Here is an 11,577-nt window from a genome sequence, read left to right as displayed (position 1 = left end):
ACTGTTGAGTGTTATGGATTGGATCAAATGCTCCCCAAACTCTCATGTATTCAGAGACTTTTGGGAAGTGATTGAATCTTGAGGGTTTTAACCTCATCAGTAGATTGATCCATTCATGCCTGAATGAACTATGGAGAAATGGGACCTAGTTTGAGGAAATACAAACATGCCCTGGAAGGGTTTTCTTTGGCCCATTTCTCTCTCTGTCCTTTCTGGCTAACATATGCTGAGCAAATTTCCTCTGCCCCAGCCCTCTGCCATGATGTTTCTGCCTTGGAGCTAGCTGACCATGGACTGAATCCTGTGAAACTGTGAGCCAAAATAAATCTCTAAGTTGTTCTTGTCAGATATCATCACAGGGATGAAAAGTTGCCTAATACAGAAACTGGTACCAAGAAGTGGTGTCATTGCTATAATTATACCTGATTATATGGTTCAGAAACCTTTGGGACTGGTTTGAAGGGAGAGTTTGGAAAAGTTTGGAGATGCAGGCTGGTAAAGCTTGAGAAGTGGGGCTTAATAAGTGGTTCTGATAGAAGCTCAGAAGACAGAATTCTGATAGGAATGAGGACAGCAAAGACTGTGCTCATGAGGTTTCAGATGGGAATGAGGACTTTATTGGGAATTGGACTAGAAGCCAATCATATTATATTTTAACAAAGAACATTTGCATTTTGTCCATGTCCTGAGACTTTTGGTGAGGCTGGATTTTAAACTAATTAGTTAATTAATTAATCTGGTGGACGAAATTTCAAGGCAGCTTAAGCTGGGCTTATGTTGATAACTAGGAGCAGAAAGCAGAGGGGAAATATTTTAAAAACTTGCAGTTTGGCAAGAAAAGTGCATGTAAAATTGGAGTCCAGGAAGGTGTGCTTGCTGAGATTAGTGCCATTAAAGATAAACCAAGTACTTTGCCCAGAGATTGCAGGAAAGATGCCATTAGGACATCTCAGGAATTAGCCAGACCTCACTTTTGGCAAGCTTAGGGATGAAAAATGAAAAAAAAATTTTGAAAGACTTTGCTTTAAGAAGAGAGCATTGACATCACTTATTTTTTATTTTTTCTGTTTTGTTGTGCTCTGCATCCACCCAGGCATTTTAGGCCACTACTGCTTTGGCATGTAACCCACCATTGACTACTCCATGAAGTCCCTGAATCTAACCACAAGATGGCAGTAGCAGGTCGTATGGTCCCTGCCATTCAAATTGGGAGTTGCTTCTGGTGAACCCATAATAATGTTGATGGTTCATATCTTTCCTTATATTGGGGTAGAGTGGCAAGTGCTAGAATATCATCTATTGATTCTTCTTATTCACTGGTGTATGTGACTGGTCCTGGCATGTAACTCTGCATTTAAAGGGCTGAGAGTCAATATGCTTCTTTGCTGTAAATATGCATGCCATTTGGTCACTGTGCCTGTTTATGCTGATCTGGAATGAGGCTTCCTAAGAACATCCCACAACTATACTATCATGGGAAGATGTGTGCATAGTAACTGGTGTAGTCTTGTGATGGTATCCAGTGGCTGACACACCAAAATTGTAGCACAGAGTTGCTTTCCATTCTGAAAGACAGAAGTTAAGTAGTGTCTGTGTCTATGCTCCAATAATAAAAGTAACAAATCTTTCCTGAATCAATAAATATCTTTGATTAAATGGAGGAGAGGTTAGCAAAAATAAATTGTGTTGGCGATGCAAAGAAGAGACCCCAATTAACAATCTCAAAATTTCATTTTGCTGTCATACCTATCTTATAGGGTGGTATTGTGTATATTGTATATTAGCAATCATGACATAGTTATCAGTTTTTGTGTTCCAGGAGGGAACCACCAGAGGGTTCTGGGACATGTTATAAGCAACCACTAAATCTGTTAATCTGAAAATCCAGATTAACAGATTTCACATTGTATTTCACATTATCATACAGTGAGAATCCAGATGTCCTGATCCCAGGGATCTTTCTACTCTAGCACTGTCAGATTCTATATTTCTATGTATCTCATGATTTCAACTTATGGGATGCATTTCTAGATTGACTCCTGGTAGGGGAAAGAGCTAAATAACCACTTACCAATTCTCAGAAACAAACATCATGGTTTTAACTGCTAGAACATAAAGCCAACTTGTTATCACGCCAGAGAGTAATGCACCTGAAAAAATTTTCATAAACCCCATATTCTTGGCTGTTTTTATGTAGGTAGAGAGTCTGCCTTTAAGGACATTTTCCTCCCTTAAAACCAGAGAATTCAATGAGGTTTAGAGGCAGCAGAATTCACTCATTCAGGGCCAAGCTTTCTACCTGAAGCAATGTAATGGGGATTACAGAATCCAGCATGATTCCCTCAGAACATAATCTGAGAGATAATTAAGGAATCTTTGCTTTCTACAACTTCAGGTAGAAAATAGTAATAAATAAGATGTTTATGAATTTGAAAGATTCTTTCCATTGGAATGGAAATTGCAAAGAAAAGCATCAATAAGAAAGATTTGGAGGATGATAAAATTAGAAGTATTAGAAAATGTTAACAAGAAGGGAAACATTCTTACTTCAGACTGGATTCTATAAGAAATGCAAGAAAATCCAGATTAACATAAGATATTAGGAAATCACTGTGGAATTTCAGGGGCATGTGGCTGGGTGAAGAGCCGACAGCTGTCAAGTGTGGCAGGTCACTGTTGATTCTCAGGCACACGTGTGATGCACCAGAGCAGTGGCTCTTCATCCCTGCTCCACACTGCTTTCTGACATCTCCAGGGTTCCCTGAGAAAGGCTGCCTCCACATTCATCCTCCTCAAGAGTGTCCTGCAGAGAGAGCCCTCTCAAGCACCAGCTCGAGGTTTCAATGCTGTGACTGCTGCCTAAAGGAGCCAATGAAGAGGTAAATAATGAGGTTGGTGAAGTGTTAACACAGGACAAAAGACTGAAACCGGATGAAGACAATTGTATACGTCAAAATCAACCTGTATCCAGGCTAATAGTAACCATTTTGTGCCAAAGGGAAGACCACCGAGGAGAAAGACAAGCCCCATGAGCAAGATGGTCACATGTAGCCTGGTTAGTGGCATTCTCTGGGATCCAGAGAGGATCCTGCCCAGTGGGGCCAGGCTGGACCCTGAAAGAATCACAAATAAAATCAACCACACACATATGATAAAATAATTGTTTCCACAAAAATGAACATCAACATTGATAACCAGGGTAAACAATATAACCAGTCCAGGATTCTAAGCAACACAGACATGGCCCACAGTAGGGCACATATGACAGTTGACATGTGTCTATGGCAGTGGCAGTGGTACTAGATGGGCCACAGGAAGGACAGGCAGTGCTTGGTGCTAATAGCACTGAGCACGCTGAGGCCTGTGACATAGCAACAGGTTGTCCCATTCCATACAAAGCCATGTATAGGCATAGAGAGGGCATGAACATGCTGATGACATCCAGCATGAAAGCAGTGACACAGAAGCACAGAAAGAGGAAGTTGGCCGCAGCCAGGTTTAGATGCAGCAGAACTCACTCATTCAGTGCTAAGTGTTTTTTTTTTTTTCCTGTGTATGGGGAATCCCAGGAGCCAGAGAACTGCTGTATTTCCTGCCAGTCCAATCAGGGAAATAATGAAGGTCAGCACTTTTGGAATCAAGTTTTTCCTGTGTCACAAACTGGAGTAAGGTCTTCATAACTTCCATTGGTTGCTGTGGCATCTCTCCTCCAGGCCGTGATGGCTGGTTCCATGTTCTCAATCTCTCCAGTGGTGTTCCTGAGAACAAACAAGACTCAAGCACTGGGTATACAAGCTCTGATTCTCAGGATCATCCTTCTCTGTGGGAATTACAGTTTCTGTTTTAAAGAGAAGAAAAATGGAGAATTAAAGAGATGAAGTAATGTATCAAGAGTTGGGGATTCTGAAATGTGGATTCAAATCCAGTACTCATCATCTGAACAGCCTGAGCTCCCCGACCTAACCCTAACCCTATAAATGACATGGGAATATACTATAATGCAAACACCCCCATGCCATGGGCTAGAGCTGGTCAGCATGGCTCTGTCCTGGGCCAGAAATTTTCTTTCAAGTGCAGGAATTGAGACAGACATAGAGGTAATCAAGACATCTCCATGACTAAGAGTGTTCCTTCCAAGGAGGAGAAAGCAAATCTTGCTTTAGGGACATGAGGGGAATGTGGACACTTGATAGAATAGGTGTTAGGATGGTTGGGCCTAGAAACAGTTCAGGTGCCCTTTAACATCAGGTACTGAGCTCTGCATGTGGCCCACTTGTTCTCAATATTTATTGACTAAATAAATGTATAAATGAAGAGCATTACAGTATTAGATGATTTGGGTTGAATGAAAAACAAAAATGAAAATACAATAAAAGGCATTAGAATTCCACACATAATGAGCTGAACAGCTCTGAGTATACTTATAATTATTTGCATGTGTCCAAAATAACCTATGTTGACTGTAGAAGTGCCTTTGAACTGGGGACTCAATGTGGCTTTGTTCAGTACCTCGAAGCATATTGGTACACAGTGTGGAAATAGAATTTGTGCCTCAGCTGAATTGCTCAGCAGGAGAGGGGAATAAATGAAGATAAGGTCTGAGTCTTACTGAAGAGAGACTATTTGAAACAGGGGAGTATCTATGGAGGACTATGTACAATATAAACCTTTCCATTCTTTCTCTCAGGTGATCCTTGGTAGGGTTTTCCTTGTCAGTGAAAGTTTTTGTGTGAAAGATGTGAATAAGGTGAAACAGAATAAGACTGCAGGACTTGGAGTATAGAGAGTTGCTCATGCAGATTTCTAATGGGGAAAGAGGTCCGGCTTCTATCTTCTTGATTAATAGGAGCAGATCAAATTTACCAGATAATTTCTCTTTGAATCTTCTCAAGAGCCTAGGGGGGTAGACTTAGTATTTTCCCCATTTTTTACAGAGGATGGAATTGGAGCACAAACAGGATGAATGCTTAGCCCCTGGTCTCACACAGTGCAGATTTGAAACTCTGGGTCCTACCCTTTTAACCAACACTTTGAAGCAACCACCATTGTGTGTTGACTATATGAGGATGCAGGAAAAGCAGAGGAGTAACTCCCAAATTATATTAAGGTCACAGTCAAAATTGTGGACAAACTAAGAGCTAGCATAAGCCAAGTTCAGAAACAGAGAGGAAGAGAAGCCATTAAAATAGGGGACAAAAGAGGAGTGAGTGGGTGGAAATCACTTAGGAGCATTTATGAGCATCCAGAAGTCCTTTCCTGTCTCACAAAGGCAATCAGACTTCAGAATGCAGAGTACTCACAGGGGCAGGAGGCCTCCAACTAGTAAAAGGGCACATTCTCTTCAGGGCCTGCAGAGAGACATTCAGAAGTGAATGCATCCATTCTGAGACCTCTTAAGAGAGATAACCTCCCTCTAATTTTGTGGGCTTGAATAGGAAATGGGAGGAAAAACAAAAGTCCTGCACTCCTTACTCAAGACACTTCACAGTTTGCACATCAGTTTTTCAGGGTGTGATGCACGTGTCTTTCACATCAGACATGAAGCTCTATAAAGACTATGTCTTGTGTGTATTATTTAACGCTGTATCTTGGTATTTAGCATGTGTTGTTTAGGAACCATCTATTTTAATATTCTTACTTAAGAAAATACTGAGACTCGCACAGCCAAAGGATTTTCATGGGATCACCTCTTTAAGAGCAGGTCCAATTCCAGCTCCTGTTCTCCTGGAGCCCTCCCTGTCTGATGCTCTGCCTCTTTTCTCTGCTCCATCTTGCATTATTTCTGCAGAGTTTGCAAAGAATTTTCATATGAGTACAGAATCTGAGAGACCACCTATTAATTATGCATGAACCAAACCGGCATCACAGCCATTGAATAGGAAAATCTGGTATCCGGGAACTTCCAGCGGTACTCCTGCTGGTGAAATGGCCCAGATACATGTGAATTCCTAACCAGCTCTGCCACAGGTTCCAAACAGCACCTGAGATGGGGTGACCCGCTGGAGCCACATAGACACACAGCCTCTCAGAGATGGGTGTGGCTTGCCAAGATGCCAATCAACCTGTTTTCTGCAGGTCCCCTGCCATACACAGAAGTAAGACTCCTCCTGCTGAAACCTTATCCCTGTCTTTGATCTGCTCTCCCTTAAATAAAGGATTGGAGCCATTTTTCAGCTGTTCTGTTCCAGCTCCTGTACCAGCTAGAAGAAACTATCAGGTGCTCCATTTCTCCTTTGAAACTATTTCTTGGCTCTGACTCTTATTTCTTCATTAACTATTTCAGACTTTATTTTTCTCGGGTGGCTTATCCCCTTCTGAGCAGGAAAAATTTAACCTATCGGGGTTCTGGCCACCTCATGATAACCATTAGAGGCTGTAGGGGACTGCTAGATTCCCCCAATAGCCATTTTTCTCTTCTGTAACTGTAATTCTTTGATTCTCATGTCAGAAAAATGTTCTTCTTTCCTATCATTTATTAATGCTGATTGCATGATGTGACTAGGCTCTGACCAATGAGAGGTGAGGAGGACGATGTAATCAACTCCTGGGTTGTGGAATTATTAGAAGGAGCATAGCCTTCCATTCCCATCTTCATTTTCTGCCAGGGGCCATGTTGATATGGGTGGGAGTCTTTTACGAATACAAGAATGATGGGACCCTTCTAGGGTTGGAGAGCAGCAAAGTTTGAAGAGATTCTTGGGTCTGGTGTTGTGCAGCTTATAGCCCAGGTCTAATAAATGTCCTATTAAGGTTGCTATCCTATTAAAGTCTTATACTCTAACCAAGAAATATTTTTTACTTTTAAAATTATCCATTTTCAAGGCATTTTTGATCAGCATAGGTGAATACTCCATAAAATTCACACAGGGAAAGAATATAGACATTGGGAAAAACAATTTTGATGGAGATAAGATGAAAAATGATTCACTGATATTTGGATTGAGTAGGAAGTCATAAGGAGATCTGAGAGATACTTCCATGTGACAGGAAAATTTTCTTTTCTTCCTTTTTCTCTGTCTTGATTGACTTCCAAAATGGCATCCTTTTCCTTCTTGTTCCTGGTAGAATTTAGTTACTGGGTAATACCACCCAGACACTGGAGCACCAGAGAAGAGGGATTTGAATTCTTGATCCCCAGCTCTCCCCTGTGAGGCTGTGTGTTGGCAATGGCACTGCTTCTTCACCTGCCTGGTCACCTTCCACTAATATAGGTACAGTAATGTCTATCTTTCCTCTCTGGCAACTGCTCCTTCCCTTGTTCCATATGACCCAGGGGTAGAAATAGTGCTTCACTCTTGCTTTCCTTAGGCCATCTTCCTTTAACCCTGTCCATCCTGGCAGATAGTCTGTCCTGAAGTTCTCCTCAACAATTCCAATTTGAACCCTCAGTTTCTTACCATAACATTGAGAGATACACAAAGAAGAGTAGTTTTGAAAAAAAAATAAAAGCAATGAAACCCATTATAGAGCACTTCTGCTCTGATAAGCAATACCTTCATGTTGTTCTGCCTTTTCAATAAATATAAAAGGCAATAATCCTCTCTGACAACAAATATGAATGGTTGGAATAAAGGTGAAGATATGCAGAGTTGGATCAGAAGGGAGAAAAGGCCAGGTTAACCCCATTTTCAACTCCCACAGTAGGAACTGACAGCATTCAGTCTTCAGAATTACGATTGTGTCTCCTTCTTTTCCCTGAGGTAAGCACGCAACCCGCTCCATGTATTACTCTGTTGTGGAAACACAGGGATGTGAACTCAGAGCAAACACCACAACAGGAAATCTGGCAGTTCTTGGGACACACTCTTACCTTTCTTCCATTCTGCTGTCCAGAGGTGGAGAGTTGACCTGTGCTGACAGGGAAGAGCCTTTCCCAGATTGGGTGACCCCAAAGTACACTTTGTTTTCCAAGTCAGGAGATGCCTACATGTGCAGGAGTAAAAGCTGGTGACGAAGTGAGGTTTATCAAGATTCTGGGTAGCCTCTGTAATTTATTGTTCTGAAACTGGGAGCAAATAGAAGATCAGAGCCATCGGAGACTTGATCCTTCACTGATATGTTTCTTGCATATCAATCTCTCCCATCCTTTTGCTTTTGGTCCACCTCTCTGTAAGTAATTTTTCTGTACATTTATTGCCAACTGTGATGCTAGATGGGAAAAGAAGCAAGGTGAGCTTGCATAAGGGAGCTTTAAAACTGAAGATTAAAGTATATCATTGGGTCATTCAAAGCTCATAATGGTCTGACCATACTTAATTTTTCAGTATTTCTTTGGTATTAGCAGTAATACATGTGTGTCTATAGTTTTTTTTTTTTTTTTCGAATGATAGCAACATGTACATAGGGTCAAAATCTCACTGAGTCCCATGCTCCAGAGGTCACCACTTCCTATTCTTACCAATTTTATTTCATTTATTATTATTAGCTCTTAATAGCAAACTTACATTTCTCTAGTGTGCTCTCACCATCCACCATGGGATCTAGCCTAGAACCTGGGCTATGATGTTTGGACTTTCAGCCAAAACTCTGAGCTAGTTTAGCCTCTTTATTTTATGAGTAGCCTGGATCAGGAATTTTGTTTTATTTAAAAAAATCTGATTCATGTAGAATTTATTAAAAATATTCAGAAGTTTTCTTAAGTGGATTGATTCAGAAAATACTTCAGGACCTTGTTTATAGACTGGACTGTGACCCTCCTGGGTGTATATATGGGGATATTTATCCCAGTTGTCTCAGAATATGACTATTTGAAATGGAATCCTAAAAGAGCTAATTATGTTAAGAGGAGTCCATTAGAGTGGCCTTCTTCAACAAGGATGATTTACTTATAAGAAGACATTAGGACACCTATACACGAAGGGGGAGTAATTTGAAAACACAAGAAGAGGATTTCATTTACAAGTTGTGGAGAGAGACTTTATAGAAAACCAATATAAATGATCCCTATAGCTTTCTTATTATATCTAAAATAAAAATATTTTTAGTTTTAAATATTGGCAAGTGTTTATAGAAACTGGGTCTTCCATACATTGCCTGTGGGAAAGTAACATTGATTCACCTACTTTGGAAAATTCTTCTGCATTTACTGAAAAAATTAAATCTGTACTTCTTATTGCACCCATTATTCTATCCTTGGCATATATCCCAAAGAATGAAAAATGATGTGGACTTAAAAATCTCTTCACAAATGTCTATATCATCTTTATATGTAATAGCTAAACTGGAAACAAACCAAATGTCATTTCAATTATGATTCAAGCAACAGAGCTTTACATGTTGGCAAATATCATGTCAATTCCTATCACTTCAAGGCGATGACAGACATTGTTCTTTACTCATAGCACTCCAGCTTCTTAAGATGGATTTTGCAACCAGGACAAAATACATGGGGAGATACAGGGAATGAAACTTTTATTTTGTATGCTGGCAACCATTCCATAAATAATGAAAAGATTTTTTAAAATTAAAAATGCCACTACAAATTACTATCAAGGTTTGTTCTATCAAGGATTTATTTATCTTTGCATATCTACCACAAAAAGTTGGTGTGGTTGGTAAAATTGTAGAGTCATCAGTTCAAATTTAAAATATTTCAAGACGCCTTCTCCAAGTTACTTACCTCCACAAACATACTTGCTAATGAGATCTTCTTCTGTCTTCCCATTTCTGTGTTGTGTACTAGAAGGATTCAAAACCAATCATGCCAATATTTTTAAGTGCATATAAAGAAAGAAATAAGGAAATCTCTTCTTCCATATTCTAGTGTTAGCTCCTAGGCACAGGAACAAAATCTCACCGTAGTTATGGCCACAACATGGGTGCACAACACACACCATTCTGACATACAGAATGAGCAGCCTCTTCAAACTCTAGGTATCTGCCAAACAGGTACAACGAAGATATTTTCATTGTGATTAGAGTTATTGTGTGGAGATATAAACTTGTGAATCTTCATCAGTGTGGTGGTTATATGCCGTCTATGTCTATAGTAAAGCCAAACTCTACAGCTTTTTTGTGACACATATCTCATACTTCATGTGATGTAAGATCAGACCAGAGCAATCCCATAACTTCATTACTTGTTTGAGTTGCTCTGGATGGGCACCCATCATTATTGCACCCACCTAAGGTGGTCATGGATCAGCTGGAGAATACAAGTTGCCTAACTCTGTGAAGTGTCCTTCCCCATCTAGCACTCAGGTTCTGTATCCCTAAGGAAGAAGCTCTTTATCACAGCAGCACTGTGCTGCCTGACATCACAGGGCTCCCTGAGGAAGGCTGCCTCCTCATTCAGGAATGTCCTTCAGAACCTGCTGCAGCACCAGCTTGAGGTTCTGCTGTTTCAGCCCCTGCTTAAAGGAGCCATCAAAGAAGTAAGTGAGGGGGTTGGTGCCACTGTTAACAGAGGACAGGACAACTGACAGCAGATAAAGACCATAAGACAATGTATCGATCAAGACAATCTGAATTGAGATTAGAAGCAGTGGATGCTAAAGGGCAGGCCATAGAGGAGGAAGACTAGCACTGTGAGCAAGATTTCAAATACGGCCTGGTAAATTGCATCTGGTGGGAAATGCAGAAGACTCTAGAAAGAAGGCCAGGCTGAATCAAGGGCGAATCACAAATAAAAAAGTTAGGCAGGCTGCAATAAAAAAATAGATGAAAGACACCAGTCATTTTCATATTTTGTGTCTAGGAAGCCACAGTAATTCCTATTCAGAATGCTCATTAGCAGCGACAGGACCCAGAGTAGGGCACACATGACAGAAGATGTGTGTTTTGGGTGGCAGCAGCAGTTTCAGATGGGACACAGAATGGACAGCAGCACTCAGTGCTAATGGCACTGAGCATGCTCAGGCCTATGATATAGGGAAACATCATCACAGTGGTAAAGCAGGAGAGGAAGATTGTGTTGGGATAGAAAAATTTGAAGAGTATCAGTGAGCAATCTATAATGTGGCAGCAGAGGAAGAGGAAGTAGGTGTCAACTAGATTAAGGATGTAGACTGAGAAGGCGTTCCAGTGCATGCAGAAACCCAGGAGCCACAGTATAGTTGCTCCAGGACAGAGATGAACATCAGCAAGAATAGGTCAGAATGTTCTTGTTGAAAAGTGTAGAAATGGCCCTGTTCTTTCCATTCACCAGTATGCGTTTGTTCCCCCAGGCTTAGGATTTGGGTTCATGCTCAGAAACACAACACTGATGCCCTTGGGAACACAAACCAGACATGAGCACCTGCTGCATGATTACTATTCTCAGGGTCATCCTGCTACATGGCAAGCACCGTCAGTCTGTTATGGGGAGGAAACAGAAGCTTACAGAGATTATCAATTTGGGCTGTGTTCAACTTTGATAAGCCACTTGGCCTCTGTAAGCCTCTACTTCCCCCTCCTACTTCTGTAGGCTAGAGAGTTCTGGACCATTAAAAAAACCCATTTCTGGCTCACTCTGAAGCCTGGAATCTCTTTATTACAGCACACGTGCTCTATTTACCTTGTAATACTTTATAATTCCAGCATCTCCATTCAACATGCTTTGGCCCTGGGTTGGACTGACAGGAAATGTGACTATGCTGT

The 11,577-nt window shown here is 40.9% G+C and overlaps 1 pseudogene; it reads right to left on the bottom strand.

The window, feature by feature from the left end:
* Nucleotides 1-10,286: 10,286 nt before the first annotated feature.
* LOC114098147 (mas-related G-protein coupled receptor member A-like) lies at nt 10,287-11,266 on the bottom strand (annotated as a pseudogene).
* Between the last annotated feature and the right edge of the window lie 311 nt (nt 11,267-11,577).

The sequence above is a fragment of the Marmota flaviventris genome, chromosome 9 (genome assembly GCF_047511675.1).
Source record: "Marmota flaviventris isolate mMarFla1 chromosome 9, mMarFla1.hap1, whole genome shotgun sequence".
Classification (NCBI taxonomy): Eukaryota; Metazoa; Chordata; class Mammalia; order Rodentia; family Sciuridae; genus Marmota; species Marmota flaviventris.
Note: the sequence above shows the minus strand (reverse complement) of the source record. Positions and strands in the feature narration are given on the sequence as shown.